Source organism: Panthera tigris, chromosome B2 (assembly GCF_018350195.1).
Source record: "Panthera tigris isolate Pti1 chromosome B2, P.tigris_Pti1_mat1.1, whole genome shotgun sequence".
In the NCBI taxonomy this organism is placed as follows: Eukaryota; Metazoa; Chordata; class Mammalia; order Carnivora; family Felidae; genus Panthera; species Panthera tigris.
The window spans coordinates 71,147,524-71,159,182 of NC_056664.1; the positions used below are offsets into that span (position 1 = coordinate 71,147,524).

Below are 11,659 nucleotides of genomic sequence, written 5' to 3' on the forward strand. Positions count from 1 at the left end.
GCTAGAGCTAGCTGGCACTCAGTCATAAGACCCAATTGTTACATCTTTAGAAATTTTGCAAGCCAGTTGACACCATGTTGGTAGCTGGAAATCAGCCATGGTGAAAATATTTACACCACAGAAGTCAGCAAGTGCTACAAATCCGGGCTTTCCCCAGAGAACTGGTTGTTTAAACAAACCTTTTACCAGCACACCTCAGAATCCAGTATTCCTGAGTTCAGGTCCTTACCTGCTATTCAGCAGAGAATAGATGGACTGCCTTTTGATAGGAAACACAATTTTAAGTTAATAAAAAAATTAAAATAAAGTAAAACTTATTTCTTTCTTACGAAAAAGAACTTAATACCCCAAAATAGTAATTTTTCTCAATATTTACCACTTTCTATTGTCCTGTGGGTACTTGATTCCACTGTCTTTCAAGCTGTTATTTGGAGTCTTCAATAACTTGGGGTATTGATTTTTAATAATAAGTGAGCCAGGCAGGTCAAAGCTTTAGAACATTAGTTAAATTAAAGGCTAAACATAAGAAGAACATAAAAGAAATTATCGAAACTGCTGTTTGAGAAGGGAATTATCTGATATACCTTCTCTTTCAGTCCCCTCTGTTTCTATTTCTGGCTAAGAAGGTATTAAAAGGTCGGTATAAACAACTGCTGGTCTCCAAGCTTCTCAGATGGCCTTGAGCCTCCCCGTATTTAATCCTCCCAACTGAACTTCTGTTTCATCGTCTTAACAATGACCCTTTCCTTCTGCCTCTTTCTCCCCTCCCTTCACTGCTTTTCTTGTCCTTTGTGGCACTGGCTCAGCTCTCCTCCTGGGCATGTTTGGGCATGCTTGTGATGTCAGATGCCTGCACTTCAGCTGTCCTTTTGTATCCATGGTGATGGATGAAAAATAAGCCGCTTTGCAGTGATTTGAACTTTAATCCATTCAAATGATGCATGCTTTATTACTCAGGTGATTTCCCCCCCCATACTTTCAGATCACTGAAATCTTGAATTATTAAAGAGGAATTAACATGCTTTTTCTTTCTTTCCTTTTTTTTTTTTTTTTAACCTTTTATGCCTTGGTAAGTTCAAATAATCTTTGATCTCAGCACCTGAAAATTTTTTTATTGATAATTAAGTCAATAGGAAAATAATTTTAGAAATATGATTCCAGAGGAAAAGAAATTATAAAACATATTATTTGATGTTCCTTCTCACTACATGCATATAGGTAATTTTTATTAGGCTAAGTAAGGGTGGAGGACCTACAAAACACTAGGGAAACATGACAAAAAGGGTAAAATGTTCACAAAGTAGTGCTGCCCATAATACTGACCATTTGACACTAGTGGTCCTTGAAATCACTTTAGTAGTCTATTGATATAATCTATTGATATCAATGGCTTTGAATCTTTTTAACTTAGGGGAAAAAATCTCAGTCTGCTGGTAGTCTTTAGTACCTTGCTAATACTTCTTAATCGTATTTTTTACAAAAAACAAGAGCTAGCTTTTTACACACAAACCGCATGCAATAGTTTCTAGCTATAATGTAATAACCATGTTTAAATTCTATCAGTGCTCATCGTTTCTTCTGTTTATAAATAACACTGACTTTCCAGTGACATAGTTTCTTTATATTAAAAATATGATGTAGTCAATACAAACAAAGAGCAAAAATCAGGAAGTCGGCAGTTCTAGGAAACTCAGTTCTCTACAGTTGTGCTGTAGTTACAGCCAGGATCCTGCCTCACTTTCATGCATGGGGGAGGCATGCACTTGTAAACTTTTCTTAAGTTAGCTGTACCCTCTCTTACTTTCCTGATTCAAAAATCTGGACACTCTGGGGTCCTTGAGTGGCTCAGGAGGTTAAGCATCCGGCTCTTGATGTCAGCTCAGGTCATGATCTCATGGTTCGTGCATGAGATAGAGTCCCACATCAGGCACCGTGCTGACAGCGTGGAGCTTGCTTGGAATTCTCTCTCTCTCTCTCTCTCTCTCTCTCTCTCCACCTCCTCATGCATGCTTTCTCTCTCAAAATAAATACATACATACATACATACATACATACATACATATTTCCCAAAAAAGTCTGGACATTCAATGATCAGTATACCCAGAGGTGAGTAAGCCTTGGGAAAAACATTAATATTATATAAAATATCAAGGATACACAGACTCCCAGAGACAGAAAGTGGAGGTATCTAGGAACTGGAGAGAGGACAGAATGGAAGTTATTGTCTAATGGATACAGAAATTCTGTTTGGGATGATGAAAACATTCTGGAAATGGATAATGGTGATGGTTATACAACACTTTGAATATACTTAATACCACTGAATTGTATGCTTAAAGATGGTTGAAACAGGGGCATCCAACTCAATTTTGGCTCAGCATGATCTCATGGTCATGAAATTGAGCCCCAAGTCAGATTCCTAAGATTCTCTCTCTCTTTCTCTCTCTCCTTCTGCCCCTTCTCCCCCACTTGTGCACTAGTGCACACACACACACTCTCTCTCTCAAAATTAAATTTAAAAAATAGTTAAAACAGTAAATTTTTTGCATATATATGTGTGTTTTACCACAATTTAAAAAATATTGCAATTTAAAATTGTTGCTATTGCTGATAAAAGAAATTTTAGTGAATTGACATAGGCAGAAAGTAGTGATGGATCACACTCTGCCATTAGAGTTTAGTGAAGCTGATGCACCAGCTGCCCTTCCTGAATACTCAAGAGGGAAAGTGGGATCTGTGGCAAGTCTAGACTGTGACTGAGTATTAATAACCTTGTGATTCACCATATTGGATCCCGAGACAAGACCAAGGCACCTGGATATGCAGGCTCTGGTTAGAAATGAGATAGCCGGAAGCATGGTCCCATTTCTCTTGTTTGGCATCACTGAACTCCATTTCTTCTCATCAAGGGATAGTGACCAATTGCCTGCTCTTAGTGACAGGACAAAAGTGGGGTCAAGGTCATGGTATCTGGATCAGGCAGCAAGGTGGGGAGAACAGCGTAGCAATTTCATGTGCCTTGGTCTAGTCTATAACACTAAGTTAATAAATGGGAACAGAAGCCAGGTAGACTCGAACAGTATGACATAACCCACAATATTTAGGAAAATCATAGTAGTTGAATGAATTAAGATTTTTGTTTTACCTAACACATATTAAACAATACAAATATTCAAGTAAAAAATTACTAAATTTGAAAATGTCCCTCTCCACTTTCTGCGAAATGGAATCTTGCATGGGATTTTTCCTGTTACCCTAGAGTTGTGGCTACTGTCTAAAGCTGAGGTCATGCTCTTAAAAGCCATAAATAATTAGGACTCAAAACATTCTACTGGGGCTTATTAAAAAGTATATAACCAGCCTTTCTACCATCAACCACGACCCTAGAAAACTCTTCTCTTCACCTTCACCTCACCAAAGAAATGGCCTAGTGGGTAGGAGTTAGGGGAGGAACTCCCAGAAAAGAATTCATAGACACCCATAAGGTGCCTTGAAGAAGGAGAGACTGGCATCTAGATTCCTGACTTGTGTCTGCTCCTTTGTTGTAGCTGTTTTGTAGCTTTGTGCTGCCATTGGAATAAAGCATGTGAGATTTTTAGGAGATTTTTCCATTGTTCATGGGGGCATCCATAAAAAAGTAATGTCCATTTCTACTCTAGAAATTTCTAAAGGTGGGAATTGAAAAACCACTACAAATAGGGTTTAAAGACAGTTTATCTGAGAAGATGAGGGCTCCTGGCCCCAGTCTGGTTCTTCATGATCTTAAAGGCCATAGCACGGATGTCTGGGTTTCATGATTCCATAAAAGGAGTGAAGATTTAGAGGAAGGCAGATGAGCACAGGGTTGCCCTAGGAGGCTACGGGGTGGTAAACATACAACCCAGAGAGGAAGCTGAGAGAGTGAACTCCTGCTCAACCTGGAAGTCCAGTTTGTCCCTCTCTTCCTCACAACAGCAGAAAAGAACTGGGTAAAGCTGAGCATTATGCCAAGGGAGGTACACTTCATATGCTTAGAGACCATCTTGTCTTCTGAGACACTGGTCTCAGATACGAACATGCTGAACCAGAGTGAGGCCAGTGATGCCTCCCCAGCTTGACCTGTGGACCATTCACATATAAAGGTGGATGACTTCCCCATCCCCCCACCAGAGCCAGTAGTATCATCTCCCCTACTTCCGTCACGTCCAGAGTTCTAGCTTCTGTTACAGGAGGGAAAGAAAAGAGATTGAATCAGAAATGAGACCGAAGGTTTCTTTTTTTTTTTTAAGTTTATTTTGGGAGAGAGAGAGAAAGAGCACAAGCGGGGGGGGGGGGGGGCAGGGGAGGAGACAGGGGAGGAGAGGAGAGAGTGAGGAGAGAGAGAAAATCCTAAGCAGGCTCTGTCCTGTCAGTGAAGAGCCTGACATGGAGCTCAATCTCACGACTGTGAAATCATGACCTGAACCGAAATCAAGAGCTGGGCGCTTAATGGACTGAGCCACCCACATGCCCCTAAGACTGAAGTTTTGAAACTGGACTACACTTCAAAACCTGAAGTAACCAGAATTTTATGGAATTTGTCCAAGATGTTAATCTGGAATTCAATACAGCACAGTTGAAAGCAATGATTGGGGGGGAAAAAATGACACTATTTTTATTAATCCACTAAGCTGAGACAGCCCAATTAACATAAAACTATATTTATAATTTTATATCATGATTATTTGCTTAATAGTAACAATTTGGTCATCTATCTTAAAGTCTTCTTTAATATCATTTATGATAGTCTCATCTTTCCACTTTACAGATATGTCATAATTTACTTAACCATTACTCTAGTATAGGATGTCAGTATTGTTTTAAAATTTTAAGAATTGAATTATAACATCTGTTCCTTTAAATGTGATTATTATTATCATTCTTAAATGTCCACTGATCTGTAGACCAGAGTGATTCTAACTACCTAGGAATTTGTTAGAAGACAGCTAGGAGTTTTGATGATGTGTTTATTAAGTTGGCAGCATTACACGTTTTATGCTTCTAGTGTTTGCTAGTTTGTGTGGATGACTGTAATTCTACAGGATATAACATGTCCCTGCCTTCCAGAATATAAGCACTGCAAGGATGAGAGTTCATCTGTTTCATTCTCTGCTGTATGCCTAGTACCTAGAATAGGCCCAGCACAGAGTAGGCACTAAAAATATGCTTAAAAAAATATTAATGAATGAAATTTTGAGCAGGAGGGGGGCCATAATTACTGCTCAATTTCTCTTTGGTTTTTGCAGAGTGGGTTTATGGGAACCACATAAGTAGGTGGTTAGGGCAAGAATGGATCTAGCAAAGGGCACCTGGGTGGCTCAGCCGGTTGAGCATCTGACTCTTGATTTTGGCTCAGGTCATGATCCCAGCATTGTGGACTTGGAGCTCCACATCAGGCTCCATGCTGAGTGTGTAGCCTGCTTAAGATTCTTCCCTCCCCCCACCCCATCCCTCTCCCTCACTGGAGCTCGCTCTCTCTTTCACTCTAAGGAAAAAAAAAAAAAAAAAGAATGGATCTAACAGAAGAAACAATGAGAGGATGTAGGGAGTATAGCAGAAGATAGACACAAAGATGAAAAGGGAACTCCAGGTCCCTGGCATCTGAATAAGTATTGATGTGATCCTATGGCTTTGTTTTTATTAAGGTCTAATAATCCAATCAGCAAGACATCAAGGCTCATAATAAGATGGCTGAAACCAAGCAATGGATATACAGGAGAAATTGTTGCTAGGTGGTGAATTGCACATACCTGTCTAGACACTGGCCTCTCGAAGTCTCAGTAAAATAATAGGAGAGCCATTAAGTAAATTAAAAAAAAAAAAAGTTTTTTTAAAGATTAAGAACATATGGTTAAGAGAGGGGTCATAAAATGGAGATAGCAATTGACCAAAAGTTTGAAAAAATTCTGGAAGATAGAAACTAAATAGGATCAGACTAAAGGAATACATAGAGAAGTGAAACACTATAACCCTAAACTTCACAGATAAAAGGACTTGTTTCCACAGGAGGCCCAGAGAAATTCCAAGTTCAGAGGCAACATTTGCAAAAGTCAGTTCAGGATGGGGATATCATCAGCATAACTAATTAAAGAAGTACTGCCCCTGTCCCTCTCTTTCTCTCTCATTCCCCTGGGTTTACATTTCCAAACTCAATTTATAAACACAGCATAGAAGAGCTACATTTTAAAATGAAAACAATGAAACAATATAAACATTACAAGCATCAACAATTTAAAAAGTATAACAAAAACCAGGAAGAACAGAGGTGGAATGTCCTAATTTCCTCATCTTTTATTACAAGTTGATGAATACTGCCTAAAATCAGTAAGTCAAGAAATAGAAGTAAAATGTATTCTTTGAGGTTAAAGAATAACCACCACAAGCAAATGAACAAACAAAGTTCCCTTAAAAATATTCAATGGTCAAAAATAATATATCCAATGGGCATGATTATCTGATGAAAATTATTATGCCTGGGGAGTGAGACTTGGCATAGGAAGTGAGAGAAGGGGCTAGGAGTCTTACACAGACACATCTGTATAATTTTAAAGGGCTTCCAAGTGGTGATATTGCTTTCATAAAAACAAACTAATCTTAAATGCTAAGTATTTGGAAAATGTAAAATGTTACATTAAAGTGTTATTAGTGGTTCTTTTTGAATGATAAGAATTATGGACAGTTTTTTTGGGGGGGAATCTATAATTCTACATTTTCTAAGTTTCCTATCTCCATTATTTTTACAGTAGAAAAAAAAAACATTAAAAAAATGTCATGACCATGGGTTTGCTGTAAAGTATTATACATGCAAATAAAGAATTTAAAACAATATTTAGCTGCATAAAGGAGAATCAAAGAGGCCAAGAAGGAAAGCTGGACTTTACAGTCACTGGTAATTGGAAGAAGCAAAAGTTGGAACTGAAGAGAGGAAGCTGGCACCACTTTCAGAAAGGAATAAATTCTGAATGTACACTAGAATGGAAAGTTTGACGAGCCACAGAGTTTACTGAGCTGCTCCTGGATTTTGTCCCCCACTATGATCCTGTTTATCTAGATTTTTCTATAGGATGAGGAGCATGCATATTCATTTTTCCTCTTGTATTTATTGCAACCAGATAAAAATCTGACCACTGCAGAGATCACAAATGAGACCTTTCCCAGTAGGACATACTCTGCCTGAAGCTGCTACTTCCTGATTGTGCACTCGCTGGTCATGTCCCCAGAAACCAGACATGATCTTGTTGTTCCTACTTGATCAAGGAGCCCAGGCCATGCGGGCTGCTGAGTAGCTCCACAGGAAGAACTTGTCACATATGGCATGGTTAATGCGGAATACGGTCAGAAAGTAAATGGTTACCGTAGAAGGTGCCTCTGCATAGTAGCCTACATGCTGGCACAACTATCAGTGCCTTCAGCAAACCTGTTTTACTTGTACTTCAATGTCATGACCATAGCATCTGTTGCTGTGCCTTTTACTTTAATACATTTCTGCCAGTGTCTCAAAAGAGCACATTCTTTCATGCAACATCCAGCAAAGATTTTCTACAAAAGTCAGTGGTCAAGGACTCAGTGTTAATTAAACATCAAAAGGGTGGCATGCCAGCCTACTACAGAGAAAAAGCCACTTCAAAAATATCCACCATTTCAAGAAGCACTGATGAAGGCCATTTGAGATTTTTTGGATGACGTTTCCAAAATGTGATGGTTTTTTACTTTTTTTTTTAATTTTTTTTTTTTAATGTTTATTTATTTTTGAGACAGAGAGAGACGGAGCATGAATGGGGGAGGGGCAGAGAGAGAGGGAGACACAGAATCGGAAGCAGGCTCCAGGCTCTGAGCCATCAGCCCAGAGCCCGACGCGGGGCTCGAACTCACAGACCGCGAGATCATGACCTGAGCCGAAGTCGGACGCTCAACCGACTGAGCCACCCAGGCGCCCCGGTTTTTTACTTTTTGAAGCACCTTTTTTACTGACCTCTCTGCTGGGCTTGTTTTGTTGCAAGCTGTAATGACTTAGACTATGTACAAGTTCTTTGGAATTACAAAACCTCATCCCCAATTCTTTACTGTATAATGGAGAAGTAGAGTATTGAAATATTAAAGGAGCCATGGTGGACTTCCCAGTGAGCTATCTAAAAGTCAGCTGAGATGTGGTTTTTTTTGTGTTTTTTCTGTTTTTTTGGGCCAAGGTTTTGCTTCCCAAAGTGGGGTCAATGAACAAACAGTACCAGCATTGCCGAGAATCAGAATCTCAGGTCTCACTCCAGACCCCAGAATCTTCATCACAGGTGATTTGTATGCACAGTACAGTTTGAAAAGTATTGGTTTAGGAGAATCCATAGTTGCTTCGGGAATATTCCCAGCTATCAAAACTGAGGCTTTACATCTTACAAATTTCACAATTCACTTCTAAGCATACTATACTGATTGTTTGATATTCAAGATAGGTTAGAGGCTTCTCATACTGATAGCAGTATTTTGGACAGCAGTTACTCTAAGCATAGGATACTGTGCCCTATGGTGTGGAATCAACCCCCTCATTGTCTTGGTGATTTAGGCCCTTTTCATTGTGTTTGCAGTAGACTGGAGAGGATTCTGTCTCCCAGAGAGTTTTTCATATGGAAGCTGCTTTTCAGTTATTGCTGGAATTTTCCTTTCAGAAGCACTTACACGGTCTACACAGCCAAATGAAGAAAGAAGAGACAGGGTTCACAGCTAATGCAAATCAAGGACAAAGTTCTAGTTTCACCATCTTTGCTATGGCCTCTGAATTTATACCTGCCAGTCCTGATATTACTCTGATCAAAAATACAAAGAAAAGAAGATGGTGTTTGTGTGTTTGCTTACACGTGGAGATATTTTGCAAGTCTGAATTCTGATGAACCCCTTCAAAATCACAACAAAACCTCAGTTTTAGACAAGATACTCACATGTCCAAATGAACTTTGTGCAGAAGAAATTCATCATCTAAATGAAAATAATTCATGCCTGTGGCCCCAGTGAAGAAAAGGGACCAAAAATTTAATGTGTTTTGGTTTTGATTTGTTTCTTTGTTTTTTACCACTTGGATGGTCATGCAAACATGATGTATCAAAACAAGATGGGTGATGCTTATAGCCATGATGGACAGATACCATCAGAATAGCCAAGATCCTGGGTGACTTAATCTTGTAAGACTTGGCCATTTTCCTTCCTCTTCCATGAAGTATCTTTGGGAAAAAAAAAAGTTTATTTATTCATTTTTGAGAGAGACAGAGAGAAAGGCAGAGAAAGAGGGAGGTAGAGAATCCCACGCAGGATCCACACTATCAGCACACTATCTTTGATAATGTACATTTTTCTGAGAAAATTATATGATCTGGTCAGATTTTTAGCCTTTTTTCATCCTGAAGAAATGTTATAGTTGTTGTTCACAAGCAACAAATGTTATTTGATATGTTATCAGTCATTTTTGCATGGTCATTTTAGTTAGGTGGCCAGTTGAGTGGTGCTGAGAAACTCCAGCTCATGAACACAATTCTCAATGGCCTTTGGAGAGGAAATGATCTGTCTCTTCCTCTTATTTTTCCTGTTGTGAGCATGGTAGGTATATTAACATCATGTCATTATAATGGTTGTCTAGTGTGTAAAAATATTAAATAGGAGTTTCTAGACATGTCCAGAAGCTTTTTTACACAAGAAATTCCAGGGTAGGAGGGAGACATAATTTTTAAATTGCAAAGTTTGTACTTAGGACATAATATATGCAAAAATATTAATAGAGCCTTTCTAATCTTCTTTTGACATTCTACTGACAGTCATTTGAGAGTTGTTGTTTCCGGAGTATTCTTTGAAATTCAATAGAGGATTTATTGAGGAGTCTGCAACAGGGAATAAAGAATGCTGACTTGAAATTTGTAATTCAAATGTACTTTTCTCTAAATCCTGAAGTTCAGTCAATCGGAATATAAGTGAAAAATAGAAAATTTAATGGTTTTTATATTGTAAAGTGGTATGGTTAACAGTGCAGACTATGAAGTCAGAGGTCACACACACTTGGCTCTGTCACCCAGAAGTTGCAATTTGAGGCAAGTTACTCAACTCTATTTTCCTTGTCCAAAAATGGAAACCATAATGCCACTTCCTCAGATTGTTTTGAAAGTTAAATAAGATAATTGCTTAGTAAACCCCAAGGCTAATGAATTATTATATTATTATATTATTATTATATACATGCCAATATCAAGGTAGACAATGAAAGAGATAGATATTATTATACAGACAAATATGGCTATTACAGATGTTGTCATTATATATCTGCCAATATCTGGCTAGCTAATGTAAAAGACAAGATATTTCAGTCACAATAGTCACCTTCTGTGACCTATGTAAAGAAAAAACTAAAAATATACCATGTCCCTGGAAAAGAAAACTGAGTAATTTAAAAGTGTCAAATCATCTCCAATTGAATTATAGGCTCACTGACATTTCAAAACCATTTCTTTAAGGTATTCAAAATGATCTTAAATTTTTTATTTATTTAAAAATTTTTTTTTAACATTTATTCATTTTTTGAGAGACAGAGTGAGACACAGAGTATGAGCGGGGGAGGGACAGAGAGAGAGGGAGACACAGAATCTGAAGCAGGCTCCAGGCTCTGAGCTGTCAGCACAGAGCCCGATGCAGGGCCTGAACTCACAAACTGTGAGATCATGACCTCAGCTGAAGTGGGATGCTTAACTGACTGAGCCACCCAGTTGTCCCTGATCTTAAATTTTTTAGATGAATGAACACATAAAGTGAGTTTTTAAAAATTAAAAATAATAATCATGAAAAGAGATATAGCCTGTACAGACATTAAAATATTATATGTTACAAACATTTTTAAGTAGTACTAACACAAAATTAAAATATATGATAAAGTTAAGGTCCCAAGTCAAAGAAAAAAGGAAAGAATTATTCATTAAATGATTCTGGGAAAAGTCATGGGCTTAGAGATCTTTATTTATAACTTGGACTATACCATTTCACTAAATATATACCAAATGAATTTAAGAATTAAATTTAAAATTCAAAATATAAAAAGCAGCATAAAATTAAAGTAAATTTTTATCAAATTTCTGCAAAGAGGAAACTTCCTAAGATTAAAAATAGGGAAAGAAAACTCCACAAAGCACAAAAATCAAAGGATATGGACAATTGCCTAAAGAGAAATTAATACATATTAACAAATGTGGAAAAGTCTAACAACATTAGAAGCCTTTAAAATTTTTCAAAATGAAATAATTATGTCCAAGTAGATTCCATTTTCATTTCTCCACTTATTTCATATTTTAAGAATAAAAATATTAAATGCCTGTAAGGAGACAATAAAAAAGCCATGCTCAGAACAAAGCTGGAGATATCACAATCCCAGATTTCAAGGTACACTACATATCTGTAGTAATCAAAACAGTACGGTTCTGGCACCGTATAGATCAATATAGATCAATGGAAATATAGATCAATGGAACAGAGAGTCCATAAATAAACCCATGCTTTTATGAATAATTATGAATAATTATGTCAATCTATGACAAAGGAGGCAAGAAAATGCAATGGGAAAAAGACAGCCTCTTCCACAAATGGTGTTGGGAAAATTCGACAGCTGCATGTGTATGAAACT

At 37.7% G+C, this 11,659-nt stretch overlaps 1 long non-coding RNA gene across 1 annotated transcript; it reads right to left on the reverse strand.

The window, feature by feature from the left end:
* Positions 1-228: 228 nt before the first annotated feature.
* On the reverse strand, positions 229-806 carry LOC122238679. The gene is made up of 2 exons (XR_006217725.1): positions 377-806; positions 229-259 (listed from the first exon to the last, which is right to left on the reverse strand). It is a non-coding gene; the product is annotated as an uncharacterized LOC122238679 (long non-coding RNA).
* Positions 807-11,659: the final 10,853 nt, after the last annotated feature.